Consider the following 17,916-nt stretch of genomic DNA (forward strand, 5'->3'; position numbering starts at 1 on the left):
GCCTTATGTCAGCTGGACAGCTTGATGATGCAGGGTATTTTGTGTCTTTTGGAGACTCTGCATGGAAGATTACTCGTTGGCAGGCTTGTACTTTTGCAAGAGGTGCCAAGTCTGGCAACCTCTATCCCTTACTTGTATCTGAAGCTACATTGGATCATGTTTTGTCGGTGGGTTCTATTTTCCATGTATCCCTTTGGCATGCTCGTTTGGGGCATATGTCTCTTAAAGGAATGAAAATGCTCCGTGCTTTGCAGTATCTTCCACCTTTTGACTCTTCGCATTTTGATTCTTGTGATCATTGTTTGTATGGCAAGCAGACTAGAAATACGCATAAAAAGTTTGGTAAGAAACGCATGGGTGAGCCCTTGGCTCTTATGCACTTAGATGTATGTGGGCCCATGCCCTGTCAGTCACCTAGTGGGGAAAAGTAATTTGTTACTTTCATAGATGATTACTCACGTAAGGTTTGGGCTTATCCCATAAAGAGAAAATCCAATGTCTTAGACACATTTCAGCATTGGCTTGCATTGGCAGAGAACCAGTTTGAGAAAAGGCTCAAATGCCTACGGTGAGATAATGGGGGTGAGTATGTATCACGTGCTTTTGAGCAGTTTTGTGATGAGCGGGGTATTAAGCATCACTTGATTGCCCCTTACATCCCACCCCAGAATGGTATGGCTGAACGCATGAATAGGACCATTTAGGAAAGGGTCCATAGCATGCTTAACTAGGCTGGCTTACCAGAGCACTTTTGGGCTGAGGCAATTACTACTACAGTGCATCTCATTAATAGGTCGCCTAGCAGTGACATTGACTTTCAAGTTACAGAGGAGGTATGGGCAGGCAAACCCCCCCTCTTATGATCATTTGCATGTCTTTGGCTATGAGGCGTTCTACCATGTGCCCAAGGACAAACGCAATAAGTTGGATCTTGAGAGTGTCAAATGCATTTTTATTGGCTATGGAGATACAGGAGAGATGGGTTACCACCTATGGGATCCACATGCATGGAAAGTGATCCACAACCATGATGTCATCTTTCATGAGGAAAAAATGCATATGCAGCCTGAGAAAGTGGTTGAGGTACGTAGAGTTATCTTTTAGGAGGAGCCACATGCTCCCGTTCTGCATGCTCCACGGCTAGCTAGACACCGCCCAGCATCACTTGATGCTCATAGCCCAGATGTTAGACATGCTTATGCTAGACAGGATGTTGATCAAGTAGTAAAGCATGGCTTGAGGCGTTCTACTAGAGATAGATGGCCTCCTGACCGTTGTGCACCCTCTATGGGTTATGTACTGGTTACGAATGCAGGAGAGCCTCTTACTTATGATGAGGCTATGCGTAGGGGTGATTGTCACTCTTGGGAGAGGGCTATGCAGTCTAAGCTTGACTCATTGCATAAGAATAAGACTTGGGATTTGGTTTCCTTGCCTCAGGGTAAAAAGGCTTTGCCATGCAAGTGGGTGTATAAGCTGAAAAGTACCCCTGGACACCCCAAGCCGGGATACAAGACTCGATTGGTTGCTAAGGGTTTTAGGCATGAGCATGGTGTTGACTTTGATGAAGTCTTTTCTCTTGTGGTCAAGATGACCACCCTACGCTTAGTCTTGGCCTTGGTTGCACAGCTTTGAGCTAGACTTGTACTAGATGGATATTAAGACGGCTTTTTTACATGGGGACTTGCATGATGAGATTAACATGAAGCGGCCTAAGGGCTTTATAAACCCTGGCAGGGAACACCTAGTGTGCAAGCTAAAGAAGAGTCTATATGGCTTGAAGCAGGCACCTAGGGATCTGTGCTTGTACACGAAGAAAGCTCATGACGGTTCTTTATTGATTTTGGTACTCTATATGGATGACATGATTTTAGCAAGGACAACTCATGAGGAGCTCGATACTATTAAGGCTCAGCTCAAGAAAAGCTTTGAGATGAAAGATTTGGGGCATGCCTCTCATATACTTGGTATGTGCATCACACACAATAGATCTCAGGGACTCCTCTATCTGTCACAGAGGGAGTACGTACATAAAGTCCTTGAGCGCTTCCGCATGTAGGATGTTAAGCCTATTGGCTGTCCATTACCTTCTCATGTGAAGGTTTCACAGGCCGATTGTCTGCAGACATATGAGCAGAGGGTTGAGATGGCCAAGATTCCCTATGCATCAGCCATGGCAGTCTTATGTATGCCATGATAGCCACCCATCCAGATATTGCTTTTGCAGTTGGGGTTGTGGCACGTTATATGGCTACACCTTTCAAGAAATATTGGGATGCCATGAAGGGTATCATGAGGTACCTGAAAGGCACAACACATATGTGTCTTTGTTATAGCAACCAGGATACAAGCATCGTGGTGTACACTGACTTTGATTATCCAGGTCATGCAGATAGTAGGAAGTCCACTTCTGGCTATGTGTTCACTTAAGCTGGAGGGGCTACTCTTGGATGTCCAGGGCGCAAAAGTGTACGACCATTTTTATTACAGAGGCCGAGTATATTGTAGTCACACAGGCTTGCAAGGAGGCTATCTAGTTAGGCTGTTTGATTGCATACCTTGGTACGACAGATGCTATGCCTACAGTGCATTTGGATTCTATGAGTGTTATTCAGTTGGCCAAGAATCCGGTCTTCCATGCGAAGACGAAACATATTGAGGTGAGGTATCACTTCATTTGCGAGGTCATTGAGGACAGGTTTGTTGACCTTGTCAAGATTCTAACTGAGCAGAATCCTGCAGACTTACTCACGAAAAGCCTCACTCTATCGAGCGCTTTGCCTTCCTCAGGAGATTGATGGGCATTGGATGAGATGGCGTCTTTTTCCTCATCCTGTTGTACATGTGTACATGTTGTATTGTCTTTTCTTTTTTCTCTCTCACTAGGGCATATTCGCCTTTAAGTGGGAGGTTGTTGGGGGTAAAGGCGCCTTCGCCTAGTCACCCATGTATTACTACACTGAAATGACAATACCTGCCATTGTTCACTGCAAGTGGCGGGCGCCTGTCGCAGTCACTTATTCTTTATTCTTTTAGTGACAGTTTGAATAAAGGAAGGCCTGGCCACACATTGTGGTTGTTGGAGTTCCCATTTCTTATCTCTCTCTTTCTTGCTCTTGCTCTCCCTCCATAGCTCTCGCATGCAAGCTTTGATTCTTCTCACCTTTCAGTGTATCGGAACACAACATCTAGTGGCTAGGAGCATTTGAAGTAGATACATAGGATTTTGATATATTGTATTGGGTTTTTTATCGAACACTAATACCTGATGTTATTAAGAGACAACAAGCAGGAGAAGAGCTATTTGTTGAAGGATTTGGGAACTATAAGATTGAGTGGCACATAGCTGGTGACTTGAAGACACTTAAATGTATGTACAATGTATCAAAGGGAGCCAACTCTAGATCTCCTTACATGTATTGCATGTCCCCAGCCATAGAGTTGAACTCAAGCAATTGGAATAGAGCTCCCTCCAAGCACAACAAGGATCCAGAGTTTAAACCAGTCCTAGATATTCCTTTAGTGAATGCCCATATCTGTACACTTCATGCACTTTGTAGGATAATTGAAAAGCTTGTTCATCTTTATATAGGATTTGCATGGAAGCTGAAGCCATTATCAACTAGAACAGATGCTATAACAAAGATTGAAAGTCATATCTGCAATTGGTTTGCATGGTGGTAATGTTGTTATTGAACCAGATCTTCAAAAGTCTAAGGGTGGGAATTGTGTCCCCAAAAAGTCATCTATTGGTTGAATGAAGGCTAGAAGGTTCCTAGACTTTCATGGGAGACTTGGTAAGATAAACTCTAGGAATGGTGGCTCAACTATTAGATACAATCAGTGGAAGTGCCTACATAATGCAGTTAAGGATCATGCTAATAATGGACAAGGTCGAAATAGAAAAGCCAATGTTTGGGAAACACTAGACAAAGTATTCTTTTACTGTGATAAAACTGAGTGGAATGATGATGATCTCAAAGACTTCAAAAACCAATTGAACCTTTTTAAAAAAGCAATGACAAAAGCTTAGGGCAATTAACATTTCACTCACTATATGGTAAGAAGTTTGCATATGTATGTCTCTTTATTGTCTGACTCATATAGGGTTTTCTAATTGAATTTCTTTATTTGTTAACTATGCATCATATTTTATACAACCCTGCTCCATATTTTATCAAGAAATATGGATCTCTATCTATCTGGTCAACCTAAGGTATGGAAAAATCACATTATCAAGCAATAACAAAATGCTTTAGACACACAAGACATGGAGGTGGAAGATACAAAGCAAACAGTTTATTAGAAGCATTTTAATGGTTCTACAAACAAAATTGGCACAAATTCAAGCTCAAAGACACAACTGCATCATGTAATACATCATCTTTAGCAAGGACTATATCCACTGTTACCCAAAGAAGAAAAGAGGAATATTTAAAGTTTTGTGCAAAGCTCAGAATGGTTACAAACTAGACAAAGAGATGGAAAAAGATGGGTTTCAAGAAACCCTTAACATCTTTTAGTCTCACTCTGTTGCAAAAGAGTCTTTAGTTTCAGGGAATTCACGAGGTCCTCTAAAGGAATCTTTTGTTTCATCCCACTCGATGAGACCTCTACATTTTAGGAACTCTTGTTTCCTATAGTCTGGAAGGAGCTTCAAATTCTTGGCATCTCCTACATGGGAGAGCAAATAAGAGCCAAGAACTCCCAATCTAGGCATGAAGTCAAAAACTCTTATAGCTTTTTTCTTCTTCACCAAAATTATCTTGTCTGAACCTCTATTGAAAGCTTAGGATCCAATCACCTTGGAGATAGCTTTCAAAGTCATTATTGGTAAGCTTAGAGAGCTTGATAACATGCTATGATAAATTGCAACTGTTTGATTATTTAAGCTTCAAATATAATGATCAAGGTCTTGACTTTTGCCAAAGCTTCAATGGCCTTGAGCCCTTGGCTCTTCCAAGAAAGTTGTCTACATCTTCAATTTCTATCTGCACAATAAACCACAACAGTATAAGATGTCAGTAGATAAATATCCAATAATATTTGTCTATAATGCATAACATTCTCTAATATCAATCACAATGGATATCTTAGAATTATCTTTCATACCTTAGGGTTTTCATATTCTTCAAGAAGACTATCATCGTACAGATTTATTGAACTTTTTGGTTTCTCCACTAATGGAGACTTTAGTTTCTCTTCATACCCCATGTTATCAATACTAAGTCTCTTCTGAATCTGTAAGAACTCTTCCTTTGTAGGTTACCCCCCCTTTTCATATTCCACGATCTAATTAATACAAGAATGCAAGGCTATAGAGCTATCTTGAAAATTCTCTCCCTCAACATAAAGAGTTGCTAGCAATTCCTCTTTATAACCTATAAAATTATTATCATTGTGGGTGCAAGGATTTCCAAGCAATAATCTTCTCTAAGATCAAAAAGGTGTTGAGTATCATTTAGCAATACATATCTCTTTTTGTTGATGAGATAACTGGGAAATGTTGGGACACATGCAAGATGACATGTTTCAATCTATGCACTCAAGTCTATCTCTTTTCCTTCCACTTTCGTAATGTTCTCACTTTTAAACAAAGCAATATCAAATCCTTGCACTAATAACTGGTTCTCAATATCATCTTAAAACATTTCCCCCTTCTCTTCAACTTCTTTGTCTTTGCATGCAATATCCGTTATCTTCTTCTCTTGTATTGTATCTGAAGAACAACTATCCACATATTGAAGATATACAAGAAATCCAATATTCTTCAGTATAAGAAGACATTGATGTTGATTCTGAGGAAAAGGGCAATCTGCTTTCCACTTCTTGAATTCCTCATCAGTAAGGTTAAACCTTGTTTGCAAAGTTGTTCTAGTAGCATTGGTAGCTTCAATTACATCGCTATAATGGACAAATCCCTCAATCTCTAGGCCTTCCACATGTCTATCATAAAACTCCCTATAATCCTTCAATTTATCTTCAAGATCATTCAAGAGCTCTTGCAAATCAAAGGGAACATTGAGCATATCTCTGATGTAAATAAATCATCACAAGTATCCTCTAGATCCTCCTCCTCCATTCCCTCCAAAGAAAATTTCCTTTTAGTCATCTTGATCACTCACAAGAAAAAATTAAAATTAGGGGCATAATATACCAATCCACATCTACTCATATCCAGAAGACTAAAGAAAGATTGCTAAAAAATTTAAGTCCAAACCTACAAGGCACTGCTTTTGAATTTTGACAAATTTAACATGTTTGTCATGCTAGAGATTTAGAAATGCAAGATGAATGAAGTTAATTCAAACTTTATGCAACAGAGAAAGCCAAAAAAATTCACTGTCTCATTGATCAAATTTTGTTATACATCCATGACTCATAAAATGCGAAAACGATGATCCAAAACGCTTCACAGTTCATAAAATCATGTTTCACATATCACTTTTAAAAAAAATTGACAAATTCACATTTAAAACATCCGAAAAATTTGTCCAAAACAATGCATCTAGAACATCAAAATCCCATCGTTTAATGGAGACACTACCGTGAACGTCATGTTGCCTCTTATGTTGTCCCTCAAGGTGAGCTCTTGATAATTTCAATGAAGTATTTGACATTTTCCAATGTGGGAATATCCTTGTTCTTCCCCACACTGTTCAAAATTATGAACTCTAAAGGAAAGACCTAGCTAGGGGAAATTGTTTAAAACTAGTTTCATAATATGAAATAAGTTTCATATTTCCTAGTTCCATGAAATGTGATAACAAACTTTTGAAATTACATAAAACTAGGAAAAAGAAATTTTTAATTTTTGTTTTTCATGAAACGAGAAAATATACTTTCAAAACAATTAAGAAGTTGTAAAATCACGTTTCATACATCTATGAATCATTTGATCATCTTCAATACCTTGAAATTCAGGGTAAGAGGGAAAAAATGACAAGAAAAAGTTTATTACCTGAGATTTTTCGTCCTTGTTGAGGAGAATAAATGGTCTATTGTTAGAATACATTGGTAAAGCTTACTATGCTTACAAGATAAAATAGCTCGTCAAAGATAAGACAAAATAAGTCAAAGACCCGGCTCTGAGTGTCACACACACACACACACACACACACACACATATGTATGTATGTATGTATGCCAACTGTCACCACACGTTTGTCCAAGATGTACTAACTCGGAGGAGCTAAGGAAAAAAAATGCTAAGAATGATCTTTTACCTTTAAAAAAGGAGCCATGAAAGTGCAATCATTCCAAAAAAGAAAGTGACACGTGGCACAACTTTCCATGTAAAAATGACCTTCCCGTCGCACGTGTGAAAATAATTATGCATTAGGGTAGCCACACTTGTAAACCAATATCCTTTTAAACCCAAATCTTGAACCACAAAAGAGTTTTTTCGAAGACAAAGCTCTTTCTATACTCGATCACACCGATGCAAGCTCGCTAAGACATAGTCCAAAGTTATTCTTCAGCACAAGGCAACTAAAGAAGGTTTCCTTGCCCATCATATACACCGAACCCTCGGAAATGTAAGTTTTAAGGTTACTCCGCAACTCTTGCCAAATCTTGCCAAATTATACAAAAAAAGGCCCGACATATGAAACACGATTACTCATAATCTTCCAATTGACAAGAGTTCATTTACGTTTCATACATCGCCGAGAATGCAAGTTTCCTCAAATGGAAATTTTTTCCACTAATGTAAATTTGGTCATGGCACCTCCCATGGACAAGACTTCTTTCGTGTTTCATACATCACTAGAATGCAAGTTTCTTGATATACAATCGTGGCTTGTAAAACTTCATGATAATAAGAGGTTCTATTCTTAGGATACTTGTTGATAATAAAATGTTCTATTTTGAGACGCGTAAAAATTTATGACATTTATTCTCTTTGATCAAATATGTGCCCTAAAAAGGAGTGACGTATGAAACACGAAAAGTCATGGTTCTTCCCTTTGAAAAGATTTCTTTCGCGTTTCATAGGACACCGAAATGCAAGTTACTTGATATTCAATCCTCGCTTGTAAAACTTCATGATAATAAGATGTTATTTTTTAAGGATACTTGTTGATAATAAGATGGTCTTTTTTGAAACTTATAAAACTTCATGACATTTATTATCTTTGATCAAATATGCATCCTAAAAAGGAGTGATGTGTGAAACGCGAGAGGTGTTGGTTTCTCTTGTCTAGAAGGAGTCCTCACGTTTCTTATGTCTTTTGCCTGCATTGTTTTATTCAAATTGAAGGTAGACTATGTGATTAGTGTTTGTTTGCTACTAGGTGATTTTAGATAACATTATGTCAGAAATTTGGAGATTGATCTTAATTTTCTTGTATTATTATTTTTTCTTTGATGTTCCAAATGGCTAGAACAAAGGTCACTGCAAGGAAGCAAAAAGTTGATCCTAGAGGTCTTGCCTTAAAGATCCATCAGTCCTCCAAGCCTTCCAAACTTACAAGGAAATCAAAGCCAAGGAGAAGGTTCTCACAGCATGTTAGGTGCCTTATGGAGATTAGAAGTGCAATGAAGGCTTTGGATAATGCAATTCCAAATCTATCTTTTTAGAGGCTTATCAGAGAAATTTGTGACAAGCACAGCCTTGATAGTTTTAGATGGACTAGGGTAGCTCTCAACTGTATTTAGGAGGCTACATAAAAAATTTGATTGAGTTTTTCCAAGATTCTTATATCTGTGTTGCTCATGCACATAGGCTTATCCTTATGGATAAAGACATGATAATTCTCAGGAGATTGAGATACAGGTTTTCAAAGGTCCTTGAGCCAGTCCCTCTTTCTGATGTGAAGGCTTTCAATATTTTAAATGTCCCTCCATATAGAAAGAAGAAAAATGATCTCGATCTTAAGGTTGAAGATGTCACCCATGAAAAGGACACAAAACAACATGAGAAAGAGGAAAAGGCCACAGAAGAGCAAGCAGATAAATGGAGGTAGTATAAAAGAAAGAAGGAAGAAGAAAAGGAAGCATAACAACTCCCACCATTTGAAGATGACTTATCTACCCTTCTTGAGAGGGTTGACCCTAAGGGCTTCAATGTTTGTTGCTTTTTACCTGGTGATATTAGCAAAAGATCTACTATGTTGTTTCTGGACTCTAATTGTGTTCAAATTCTCAAGAATAAAGTGAGAGAAGTGAATGGCTCTATTCTTCTTGCTGGGATGAGGTATAGTATATCAAAATTTATTTTTACTCACTATATTTTTCTAGCAATAGACTTTCATGTTGATACTTACTATCTCCATTCCTTTGCTAGGTGTGCAATGCATGAGCTCCCCTTTGATATACAACAAAAGATTGAGGTTCTTGATCCATCTATCTCATACTATATGAGGAGTGAGCTTGATGCAAGTGCATTTGACAATTGATTCAATTCAATTGACTTTGAAACTTTGGAGGTTCTTATAATTCCATACAATGAAAAGTAAGTAATTTGATATTTTGTTAGATTTTATGAGATCTTATTTTGCTAGATTATTGAAATATGTTTGTTTTCAGTTCTCATTGGAGCCTAATTGGAATAGACTATGTGGAGAGGCAATGTTTTCTCATCAATTCTATAAAAGGAAGCCATGGAAATGCCAAGTTATAAGTTATATAATCTAGGGTCTCCTTGATATTTTGATATATTTTTTGTAGGTACTCTAAATATTTTGATCTTTCTTTTGTAATTACTCTAAATTTTATTACCTTTTTGGTACAAAGCTGTAAAAGGATTGATTGAAGTGCTAGAGAAAAAGCCTCATATGCCTTCTGACTTACTTACAACAATGCAATATAGACAAGTGCAGCAAGTTCTTGATTAATATGGTTGGAACATAATATGAAAATTTATTCTAAAAACTACCATAAACAAGTTTCATAGTTTTACTTTATATTGTCGGTTGCAGTGTCCTCATCAGGATGATAGTTACTCTTGTGGTTGGAGAGTAATTGTGAATGCTAGAAGATTGGTTCAATTTATTTATCTCAATGATGATAAACTTATAAAGGTAATGTGAAACGTACTAAACTTTAAGATAGAGGTTTATTGCAAAATAGTCCATTGTGAAAAAATAACAGTGAACTAAAAATCTTTTCTTACAAATATATGATAGTTTACAAGGGATTGCTATACAAGTGAGCATGTTTGGTATATAAGAGCAAAGCTCATGAAGTACATAATGGTCAATTGTATATAGCCGACAAGAATGGACAATAGTGGGGGCTTGGACATTGAAAGAGAGGAGGTACATGTAACTACAGTAGGTGAAGCTATGCCTTCAACACCCAAGGCGACCAAAGCATCAAAGATAGGCAAAAGAACTCCTAGAAAGGATGTCCCTTCTCCTAAGAAAAGTTCTCAAAAAAAGTAGCTTTGCCTCATTGATTGTAAGCCCTTGTGTATAAATCATGGAGATGACTAACAAAAATTTACCACAAAATTTGTACATGTATTTTATATTGATAGTAAAGAGATCTTTTTTTCAATATCATTGCATTGTATATTCTTCTCTCTCCTCGTTGATATCTGTAAAAAAATATGTTACAAATATTTATTAATCAAAAAGTGAAATTAGATATACACCTAAGTGGATATAACATGATATAAAAACTTACTCGTTTGTTATTAAGTTGGAACACAAATGAGTATGGCAGTTCAATATCTTCATTCTATAGATCCATGCTTATCAACTTCCTAAGGAAGGCAAAACACATTGTTGAGAGATTTTTCATTAGCAAAAACTATAGGATTTTGGTTAGTTGAGATCTTGACAAGTTCAACAGACTTGTCCTCAATGACTTCTTTGATGAGATGGTAATGCACCTCAATGTGTTTTGTCTTCACATGGAAGACCCTAACTGGATAGCACTCATAAAATTCAAATGGAGTGTAGGGACGACATCAATAATATCGGCCTAACTAGAGAGCCTCCTTGTAAGCCTTTGTGGCTACAACATACTCAGCCTCGGTAATAGAGAGGGCCATGGGAAAGGATAAAGTATAGGAAAATAATCCTGATCATAACATTATCCCTAGCAAGTTGAGTGTCAAGATTGAAGAGATTAATGTTGTACAAATAGATTCTAATGCTGACAACATACTTGTAGCTTCTTCTCTTGATGTTTCATAGTTGATTGATGCCTTGTCTGCCTATGCTCAGTGTTGGATGCTTGATTCAGGGGCTTCATTTCATGTCACCCTTCATCGAGAGTGGTTCCACTCCTGCCATAGCACGATAGAATCTATTAGATTGGGTAATAACTTGGCATTGGATCTTGTTGGTATTGGAGATATCCAATTGTAGTTTCCTTTGGGCAGTATGTTTACTTTGCATGATGTACACCATGTTTTGGCTATGACTAAAAGTCTAGTTTCAGCTGGACAGTTAGATGATGCAGGTTATTCTCTTTTGGGTTTCTCATGGAAGCTTACCTATGGGAATCTTGTCGTGGCATGAGGTGCTAAGTCTGGTACTCATTACCCCTTACTTTATCTTGGTCTATCGACTATGTTTTTTGGTAGTGGTTGTAGTACCACATGTATCATTATGGCATCGGTAAATTGGGCACATGTCATTAAATAGAGTGAACATTCTTACTCTTTGCAGTATCTTCCACTCCTTGACTATAAGATTGATTCTTGTGATTATTGTCTTTATGGCTAGTAGACTCATAATTCCCATAAGAATTCTAGCAGCACTATGCGCATGGGTGAGCCTCTAGCTCTTGTTCATTTTGATGTTTGTGAACCTATGCCTTGTAAGTCTTTAGGTGGCGCAAAGCATTTCATTACTTTTCATTGATGATTACTTGAATAATATTTGGGCATATCCCATGAAGCAAAAATCGAAAGTCATGGCTACATTTCAACATCAGCTTGCTTTTGTTAAGAACTAGTTTGGGTATAGGCTGAAATGCCTATGATCTGACAATGGGAGTGAGCATGTATTTAAAGTCTTTGAGCAGTGTTGTGATGAGAGGGGTATTAAGCATCAGTTGATTGCCCCATACATCCCATGCTAAAGTGGTATGGTTAAGTATATGAATAGGACGATTCAGGAGTGACTTCGCGTAGTATGCTTAGACAGGTAGGCTTATCGGAGTACTTTTGGGTTGAGGCAGTTACTATTGCCATACATTTGATTAATCGATCTCCATGCACTATCACGTTGTAGAGAAGGTATGGTCTGGAAAACCTCCATCATATGCTCATATGAATGTCATTGGTTGTAAGACTTTCTGCCATGTTTCCAAGGACAAGCACAATAAGTTGGATTCTAAATCTCTCAAATGCATCTTTCTTGGTCATGGGAATGTAAGTGAGATGGGCTATCGCCTATGGGGTCCATAGGCTTAGAAGGTCATCTACAACCATGATGTTATTTTCCATGAGGTGAAAATGATTAAGCAACCTGAGCAAGTTGTTGAGGTATGTAGGGTGATATTTTAGGAGGAGCCTCCTGTTACTGTATAGCCAGCTAGATAGCCTATAACAATTGATGCTCCAATGGCTTAGGACCATGATATTAGACAGGATGTATAGGCCCCACAGCTTGTTTTGCAGTGGTCTACTAGAGATAGACATCAACCTGATCAGTTTGTACCCTCTATGGATTATGTTATGGTGACAGATGTGCTGGTGAGCCTCTTACCTATGATGAGGCCATGCGCAGAGGTGATAGTCACTCTTGGGAGAGGGCCATGCAATAAGAGTATGACTCACTATAGAAAAAATCATATGTGGGATTTGGTTTCTTTGCCTAGTGAAAAACGTGATTTGCCATGCAAGTGGGTGTATAAGTTGAAGAGTATCCCTAAAGAGTTACCAAGGGTTTTAAGTAAGAGCATGGTGTTGACTTTGATGAAGTCTTCTCTCATATCGTCCAGATGACTACCCTATGCTTGGTCTTGGCTTTGGTTGCACAACTGATTTGGACATCTATTAGATGGATGTAAATGCAATTTTCTTACATGGAGACTTACATGATGAGATTTATATGCAACAGCTTAAAGGGCTTTGAGGAAAAAGGCATGGAACACCTAGTGTGAAAGTCGAGAAAGAGCCTTTATGGCCCTAAGCAGGCACCTAGGGAATGGTGCCACAAGTTTGACGCTTTCATGCATTCACAAGGATATACTCATAGTGATATGGATTCGTGTTTATACACAAAGAAGGCCCGTGATGGAGGCCTTATGATTTTGTTACTCTATGTGGATGACATGCTCATTGTTGGGAGTGCACATGATGAGATGGATGCCTTGAAAGGTCAGCTCAAGAAGAGATTTGAGATGAAGGACATGGGACATGCCTCATATATTCTTGGGATGCACATCACACATGATCACTCTAAGGAGCTCCTTTGCTTGTCACAAAAGGAGTACATTCAAAAGGTCCTTGAGTGGTTTTATATGTAGGATATTAAGCCTATTGTATGTCCTGTAAACCTTCTCATTTGAAGGTTAGTCAAGCCGATTGTCCATAGTTTGATGAGCAGAAGGCCAAGATAGCCAAAATCCCTTATGCGTCCACACTGGGTAGTTTGTTGTATGCCATGATAGCTACTTGTCATGACATAGCATTTGCAGTGGGGATTATGGCATGCTATATAGTACACCTGGCAAGCAACATTGGGATGTCATGAAGGGTATCATGAGGTTTATTAAGGTCGCTGCAGATATGTGTATATGTTATGGTGGTCAGGATACATGAGTCATGGGATACATTGACTCTGATTATGTAGGACATGCAGATAGTAAGAAGACCAATGTCTTCACCTTTGCTGGAGATACTATTTCTTGGATGTCCTGCGTGTAGAAATGCATGGCCATGTTGGATATACTCAATGCCCCACCCTCATAAGATGCCACCAATGATCTATGGTGCTCTAAGTTGTAAGGCTCCCCTTATGAGGAGAAGCCATGTGTGAGCAGCACTGACATTGGGTGGGTCCTAACTTGTATATCAAATAAGGTCTATGTGACAAGATAGCAAAAAGGCGACCTTTGTGGATTTAGCCTTTGGGTAAGATAGAGTATTTATGCTAGTAGCAACTCAAGCGATAGCATCGAATTGTGGGGTGTGGGAGTTATCAGGGGTCCTTTTTTGGGGTATGGGGGCCACGAAAGCAGCCCCTGGCTGGGGGGGTCTTGGGGGGGTAGCACCCCCGACTTGACGGTAAAGGAAATATTCCCTGGTCAACTAGGGAAGATTTGTAATATGGTCCAGACATGTTTTCTAGACTACCTTCCCGGACTATAAAAGGAAGACCCCTCTAAAGCCATCGTTAATCTATCTTTCACCCAGTCAGAGTTCTTCCATCTACCCTAAGTTCTTCGCCTATCATCTATCTATATCGCCATCTAAGCTTCACAATGGAAGCATACGGGTAGATAGAGCCATGTTTGTATCGGTTTGTTTGAAATTAAAGCAATCTCTGTTCTTCTCATATTTTCCGTGTGTTCTCTCCTCCTTGCTCAGATTTTCTGTCCGATGTGTCATGTAATTTCTACATGGTATCAAAACCCATGGGGCTTTGAGGAGTGAAGAGTACATGAGAGGAAGGGCTTCAATAGCAAAGAGGATAAATATCACCTGTTGCATCAAGTAGTGGTGTTGGCACATTAGGTGGTGGTGATGATGTACCAACAATTCAAATACTGAGGATTCGTCCACCAACCTTGAACAAAGGCTGGTTAGATTGTACAAACTATACTTTTCCTGCAAATTATAGCCAATTCTTGGTATATAAGCCATACATTTTTCATTCGAGCCATACAATTACTAACACTCCTATGGTTACTCCTATAGCAAGTAATAAACACTATAGATTAAGGTTTGAATTGATTCGATAAAATCTCTTAATATTTTCAAATTCCATCCACTACTAGAAATACCATGAGGATGCTCCTCGTCTGACTTACATGTGTTAGGCATGTTGCCAGTGTTCATCCTAAGCTAGGAAAAACTTACATGTCCACAACGGTTGGGAGCTCTACCACAATGACAAAAGCTGAAGGGGAGTTGCTAGGAACACATAGGATCCACGTTTTTCTTAAAGAAAGGTTTTTTATATGGAAGAAGTATGTAGGGTATTTCTTAAGCAAGTATAGTCCATTCCGAATTGATGAGGATATGAATGCCTAATCCAAAGCGCATGGATGGCTTGACACAATCAGAGTGGTGTACCGTATAGGCCATGTCACAAAACACCTATTTTGCTCCAATCAGGATTCTTACCATCTAAGGGAATTCAATTAGTAGGGTCTGAGAAAACTAGTTGCATTTGGAATAAAAAGAAGTACATAATCTCAACAAATCACTTGTGAATTGAGCCATGTTATGCAAGCTTTTTTTTTACCAAGAATAATAAAGAGCAGGTGTGTTTGTAACTTTGGGGGGCACTATAGCCGGTATACTCGTAATTGGTTTAATGGGAATATTTGTGGAAGTTTAAAATCACAACTATTCTTTGATTCTTATGAGCTTCTAGAGACAATATTGGGGACTGACCAAGAACCAAAACCCACCCCCGACCCATGAAATTCAAGTGTTATGATTCCTCCAAATGCAAATCTCATATGAGATTGGAGATAAAGGAACACAAATGTACTATGTATCTTAGTTACAAGCTATTCTGATAGTGTTTTGACCTTGATTCATCATACAACCAAAGGCATCAGATGCTTGGAACGTACTAAGGAGATGGTACAAAATGCAAAATCAAACAAGGATTCAGAACTTGGAGAATCAACTAGTAGCAGAGAAGTTTGTTGAAAGGAGAGACAATTGAAGCATTCATCTCTTGGATTAAGAATCTGCATGACTAGATGACTGGAGTGCCGAGATAGAAAAGACTAGTGAGGAGCTAGCTTGGAGGTGTCTTTGGATTTGTCCACCAAAGTTTAATGGATTAGTAACTACCCTAAACACTCAGCTGAGACCCTAAGCTTTGGCATTTGAGGAATTTTGTGCACTAAGGCTTAAAGCCCAAGAGGACACAACAGTAGAGATATTGCATTCTTCGCCAATGTGAAAGGTAAAGGCGATTCCTCTACCAACAGTGATAAAAAGAAGAATGGTGGTAAGAAAAAGTTTCAAGGAGAGTGCTTCTACTACAAGAAGAAATGACATGCAATTGCAGATTGTCGTGTCAAGAAGGCATATGAAAAGAATGGCACGGTGAAGGATAAAGGGAAGAAGACGGCCAATATGGCTGAAGAAAAGTTGGAGTTATTCATGGAGACCATTGATAAAGTGTATTCCTTGGTGCAAGAAATATCTAACACTGACTCATTGGTATTGGATAGTGGCACCTCCCATCACATGACCAACAAGAAAGGTATATATAGTTCTATGAAGCCTCTATAAGAACCTATCATTGTGATGGTTGGGAATGATGAAAAATGCCTTATTGAGGGCCCAAGTACTATTTTCTTTGTCATCACTGCAAATGGTGAACTCAAGAATCTTTCAAATGTGTTGTATGTTCCAGAGATTAAGAGAAATCTGCTATCACCTACTTCTATAACTGATTTGGGCCATGAGGCGAGGTTCACTAAGATAGGTGCAAAAATTATCGATAGTGTTGGCAAAGTTGTTGGTAAAGGAGAAAGAAGGAACAACCTGTATGAGCTAGGTGCTCTTACAGTCACTATTAGTGTGGGCACTAGTAAACTTTGGCATGAAAGATTTGGTCACATTAGTTTTGCAGTGTTAAAGGAGATGCATAAGCAAGATATGGTTTCTCACCTACCTACAGTAACTGAAATGAAGGAACCATGTGAAGCTTGTATGATGGGCAAGCAATAGAGAAAGGCATTTCCACAAGAAAGCAAGAACAGAGTGAAGCCTACTCTAGAGTTGGTGCATGTTGACTTTGTGTAGTAAAATGCCTACAAAAGCCTTGGGAGTATCTTCTTATTTTATGTTGATCATCGACAAATACAATAGAAAGATGTGGGTGTACTTCCTTTGTAATAAGACTTGAGCTTTTGGTAAGTTTAAAGAATGACTAAAACTTGTTGATAATGAAACATGGCAAAGTGTGAAGAAGTTTAGAACAAATGGTGGTGGTGAGTTCAACTCAAGGGAGTTTGAAGACTTTTGTAAGAGCAAAGGGATTAAGCATCAATTGATGATGCCTCAAACACCTCATCAAAATGGTGTTATTGAACGCCAAAATCATACCATTGTGGAAATGGCAAGGTGCATGCTTAAGGGCAAGGGATTGCCCAGCTAGTTTTGGGCAGAAGCTATTAATACTGCATTCTAGATTCTCAATCAGAGTTACATAAAAGTTCTCAAGGGCAAAACTCCTCATGAGGCCTATTCTAGTAAGAAACCATCTATCTCACATTTTAGAATTTTTAGATGTAAATGTTATGCACATGTTCCAAAGGATAAGAGAAACAAGTTAAATCTAAAAAGCACAAAATGTATCTTCATGGGTTATAGTGATGAGCAAAAGGCTTACAAATTGTATGACCAAGAGGCAAAGAAGATCATAGCAAGCCGTGATATGGTGTTCAAGGAGCATCCATATACAATGGAGGAGGATAAAATAAGTTCTTCCACTTTATCATCTAGCGAAGTAGTCCACTATAAGCCTATCCCAAGAGCTGTCCCTACTCTCAAGGAGGAGGAAGCATCGTCTTTGAATAATGAGAACAAAGTTCACCAATCTACAATCACTCCATTGGAAAATCCATTGCCACGATAGGTGAAGCACCTCTATAATTGCATCAATCCTATGCCTACCACAATTAAGAAAAAGGTAGATGGACCAAGGAGGTCACTAAGAATAGAGGAGCAAGGAAAGGCTTCTCCTCACATAGTCAATATGGCCTTGATGGTGGCTGAGATTATGAGAGAAGTAAAGAAGCCAACCGACTTGGAAGAAGCAC

The sequence above is a fragment of the Lygodium microphyllum genome, chromosome 1 (genome assembly GCF_053477565.2).
Source record: "Lygodium microphyllum isolate KBCC chromosome 1, Lygodium_microphyllum_v1.1.10, whole genome shotgun sequence".
Classification (NCBI taxonomy): Eukaryota; Viridiplantae; Streptophyta; class Polypodiopsida; order Schizaeales; family Lygodiaceae; genus Lygodium; species Lygodium microphyllum.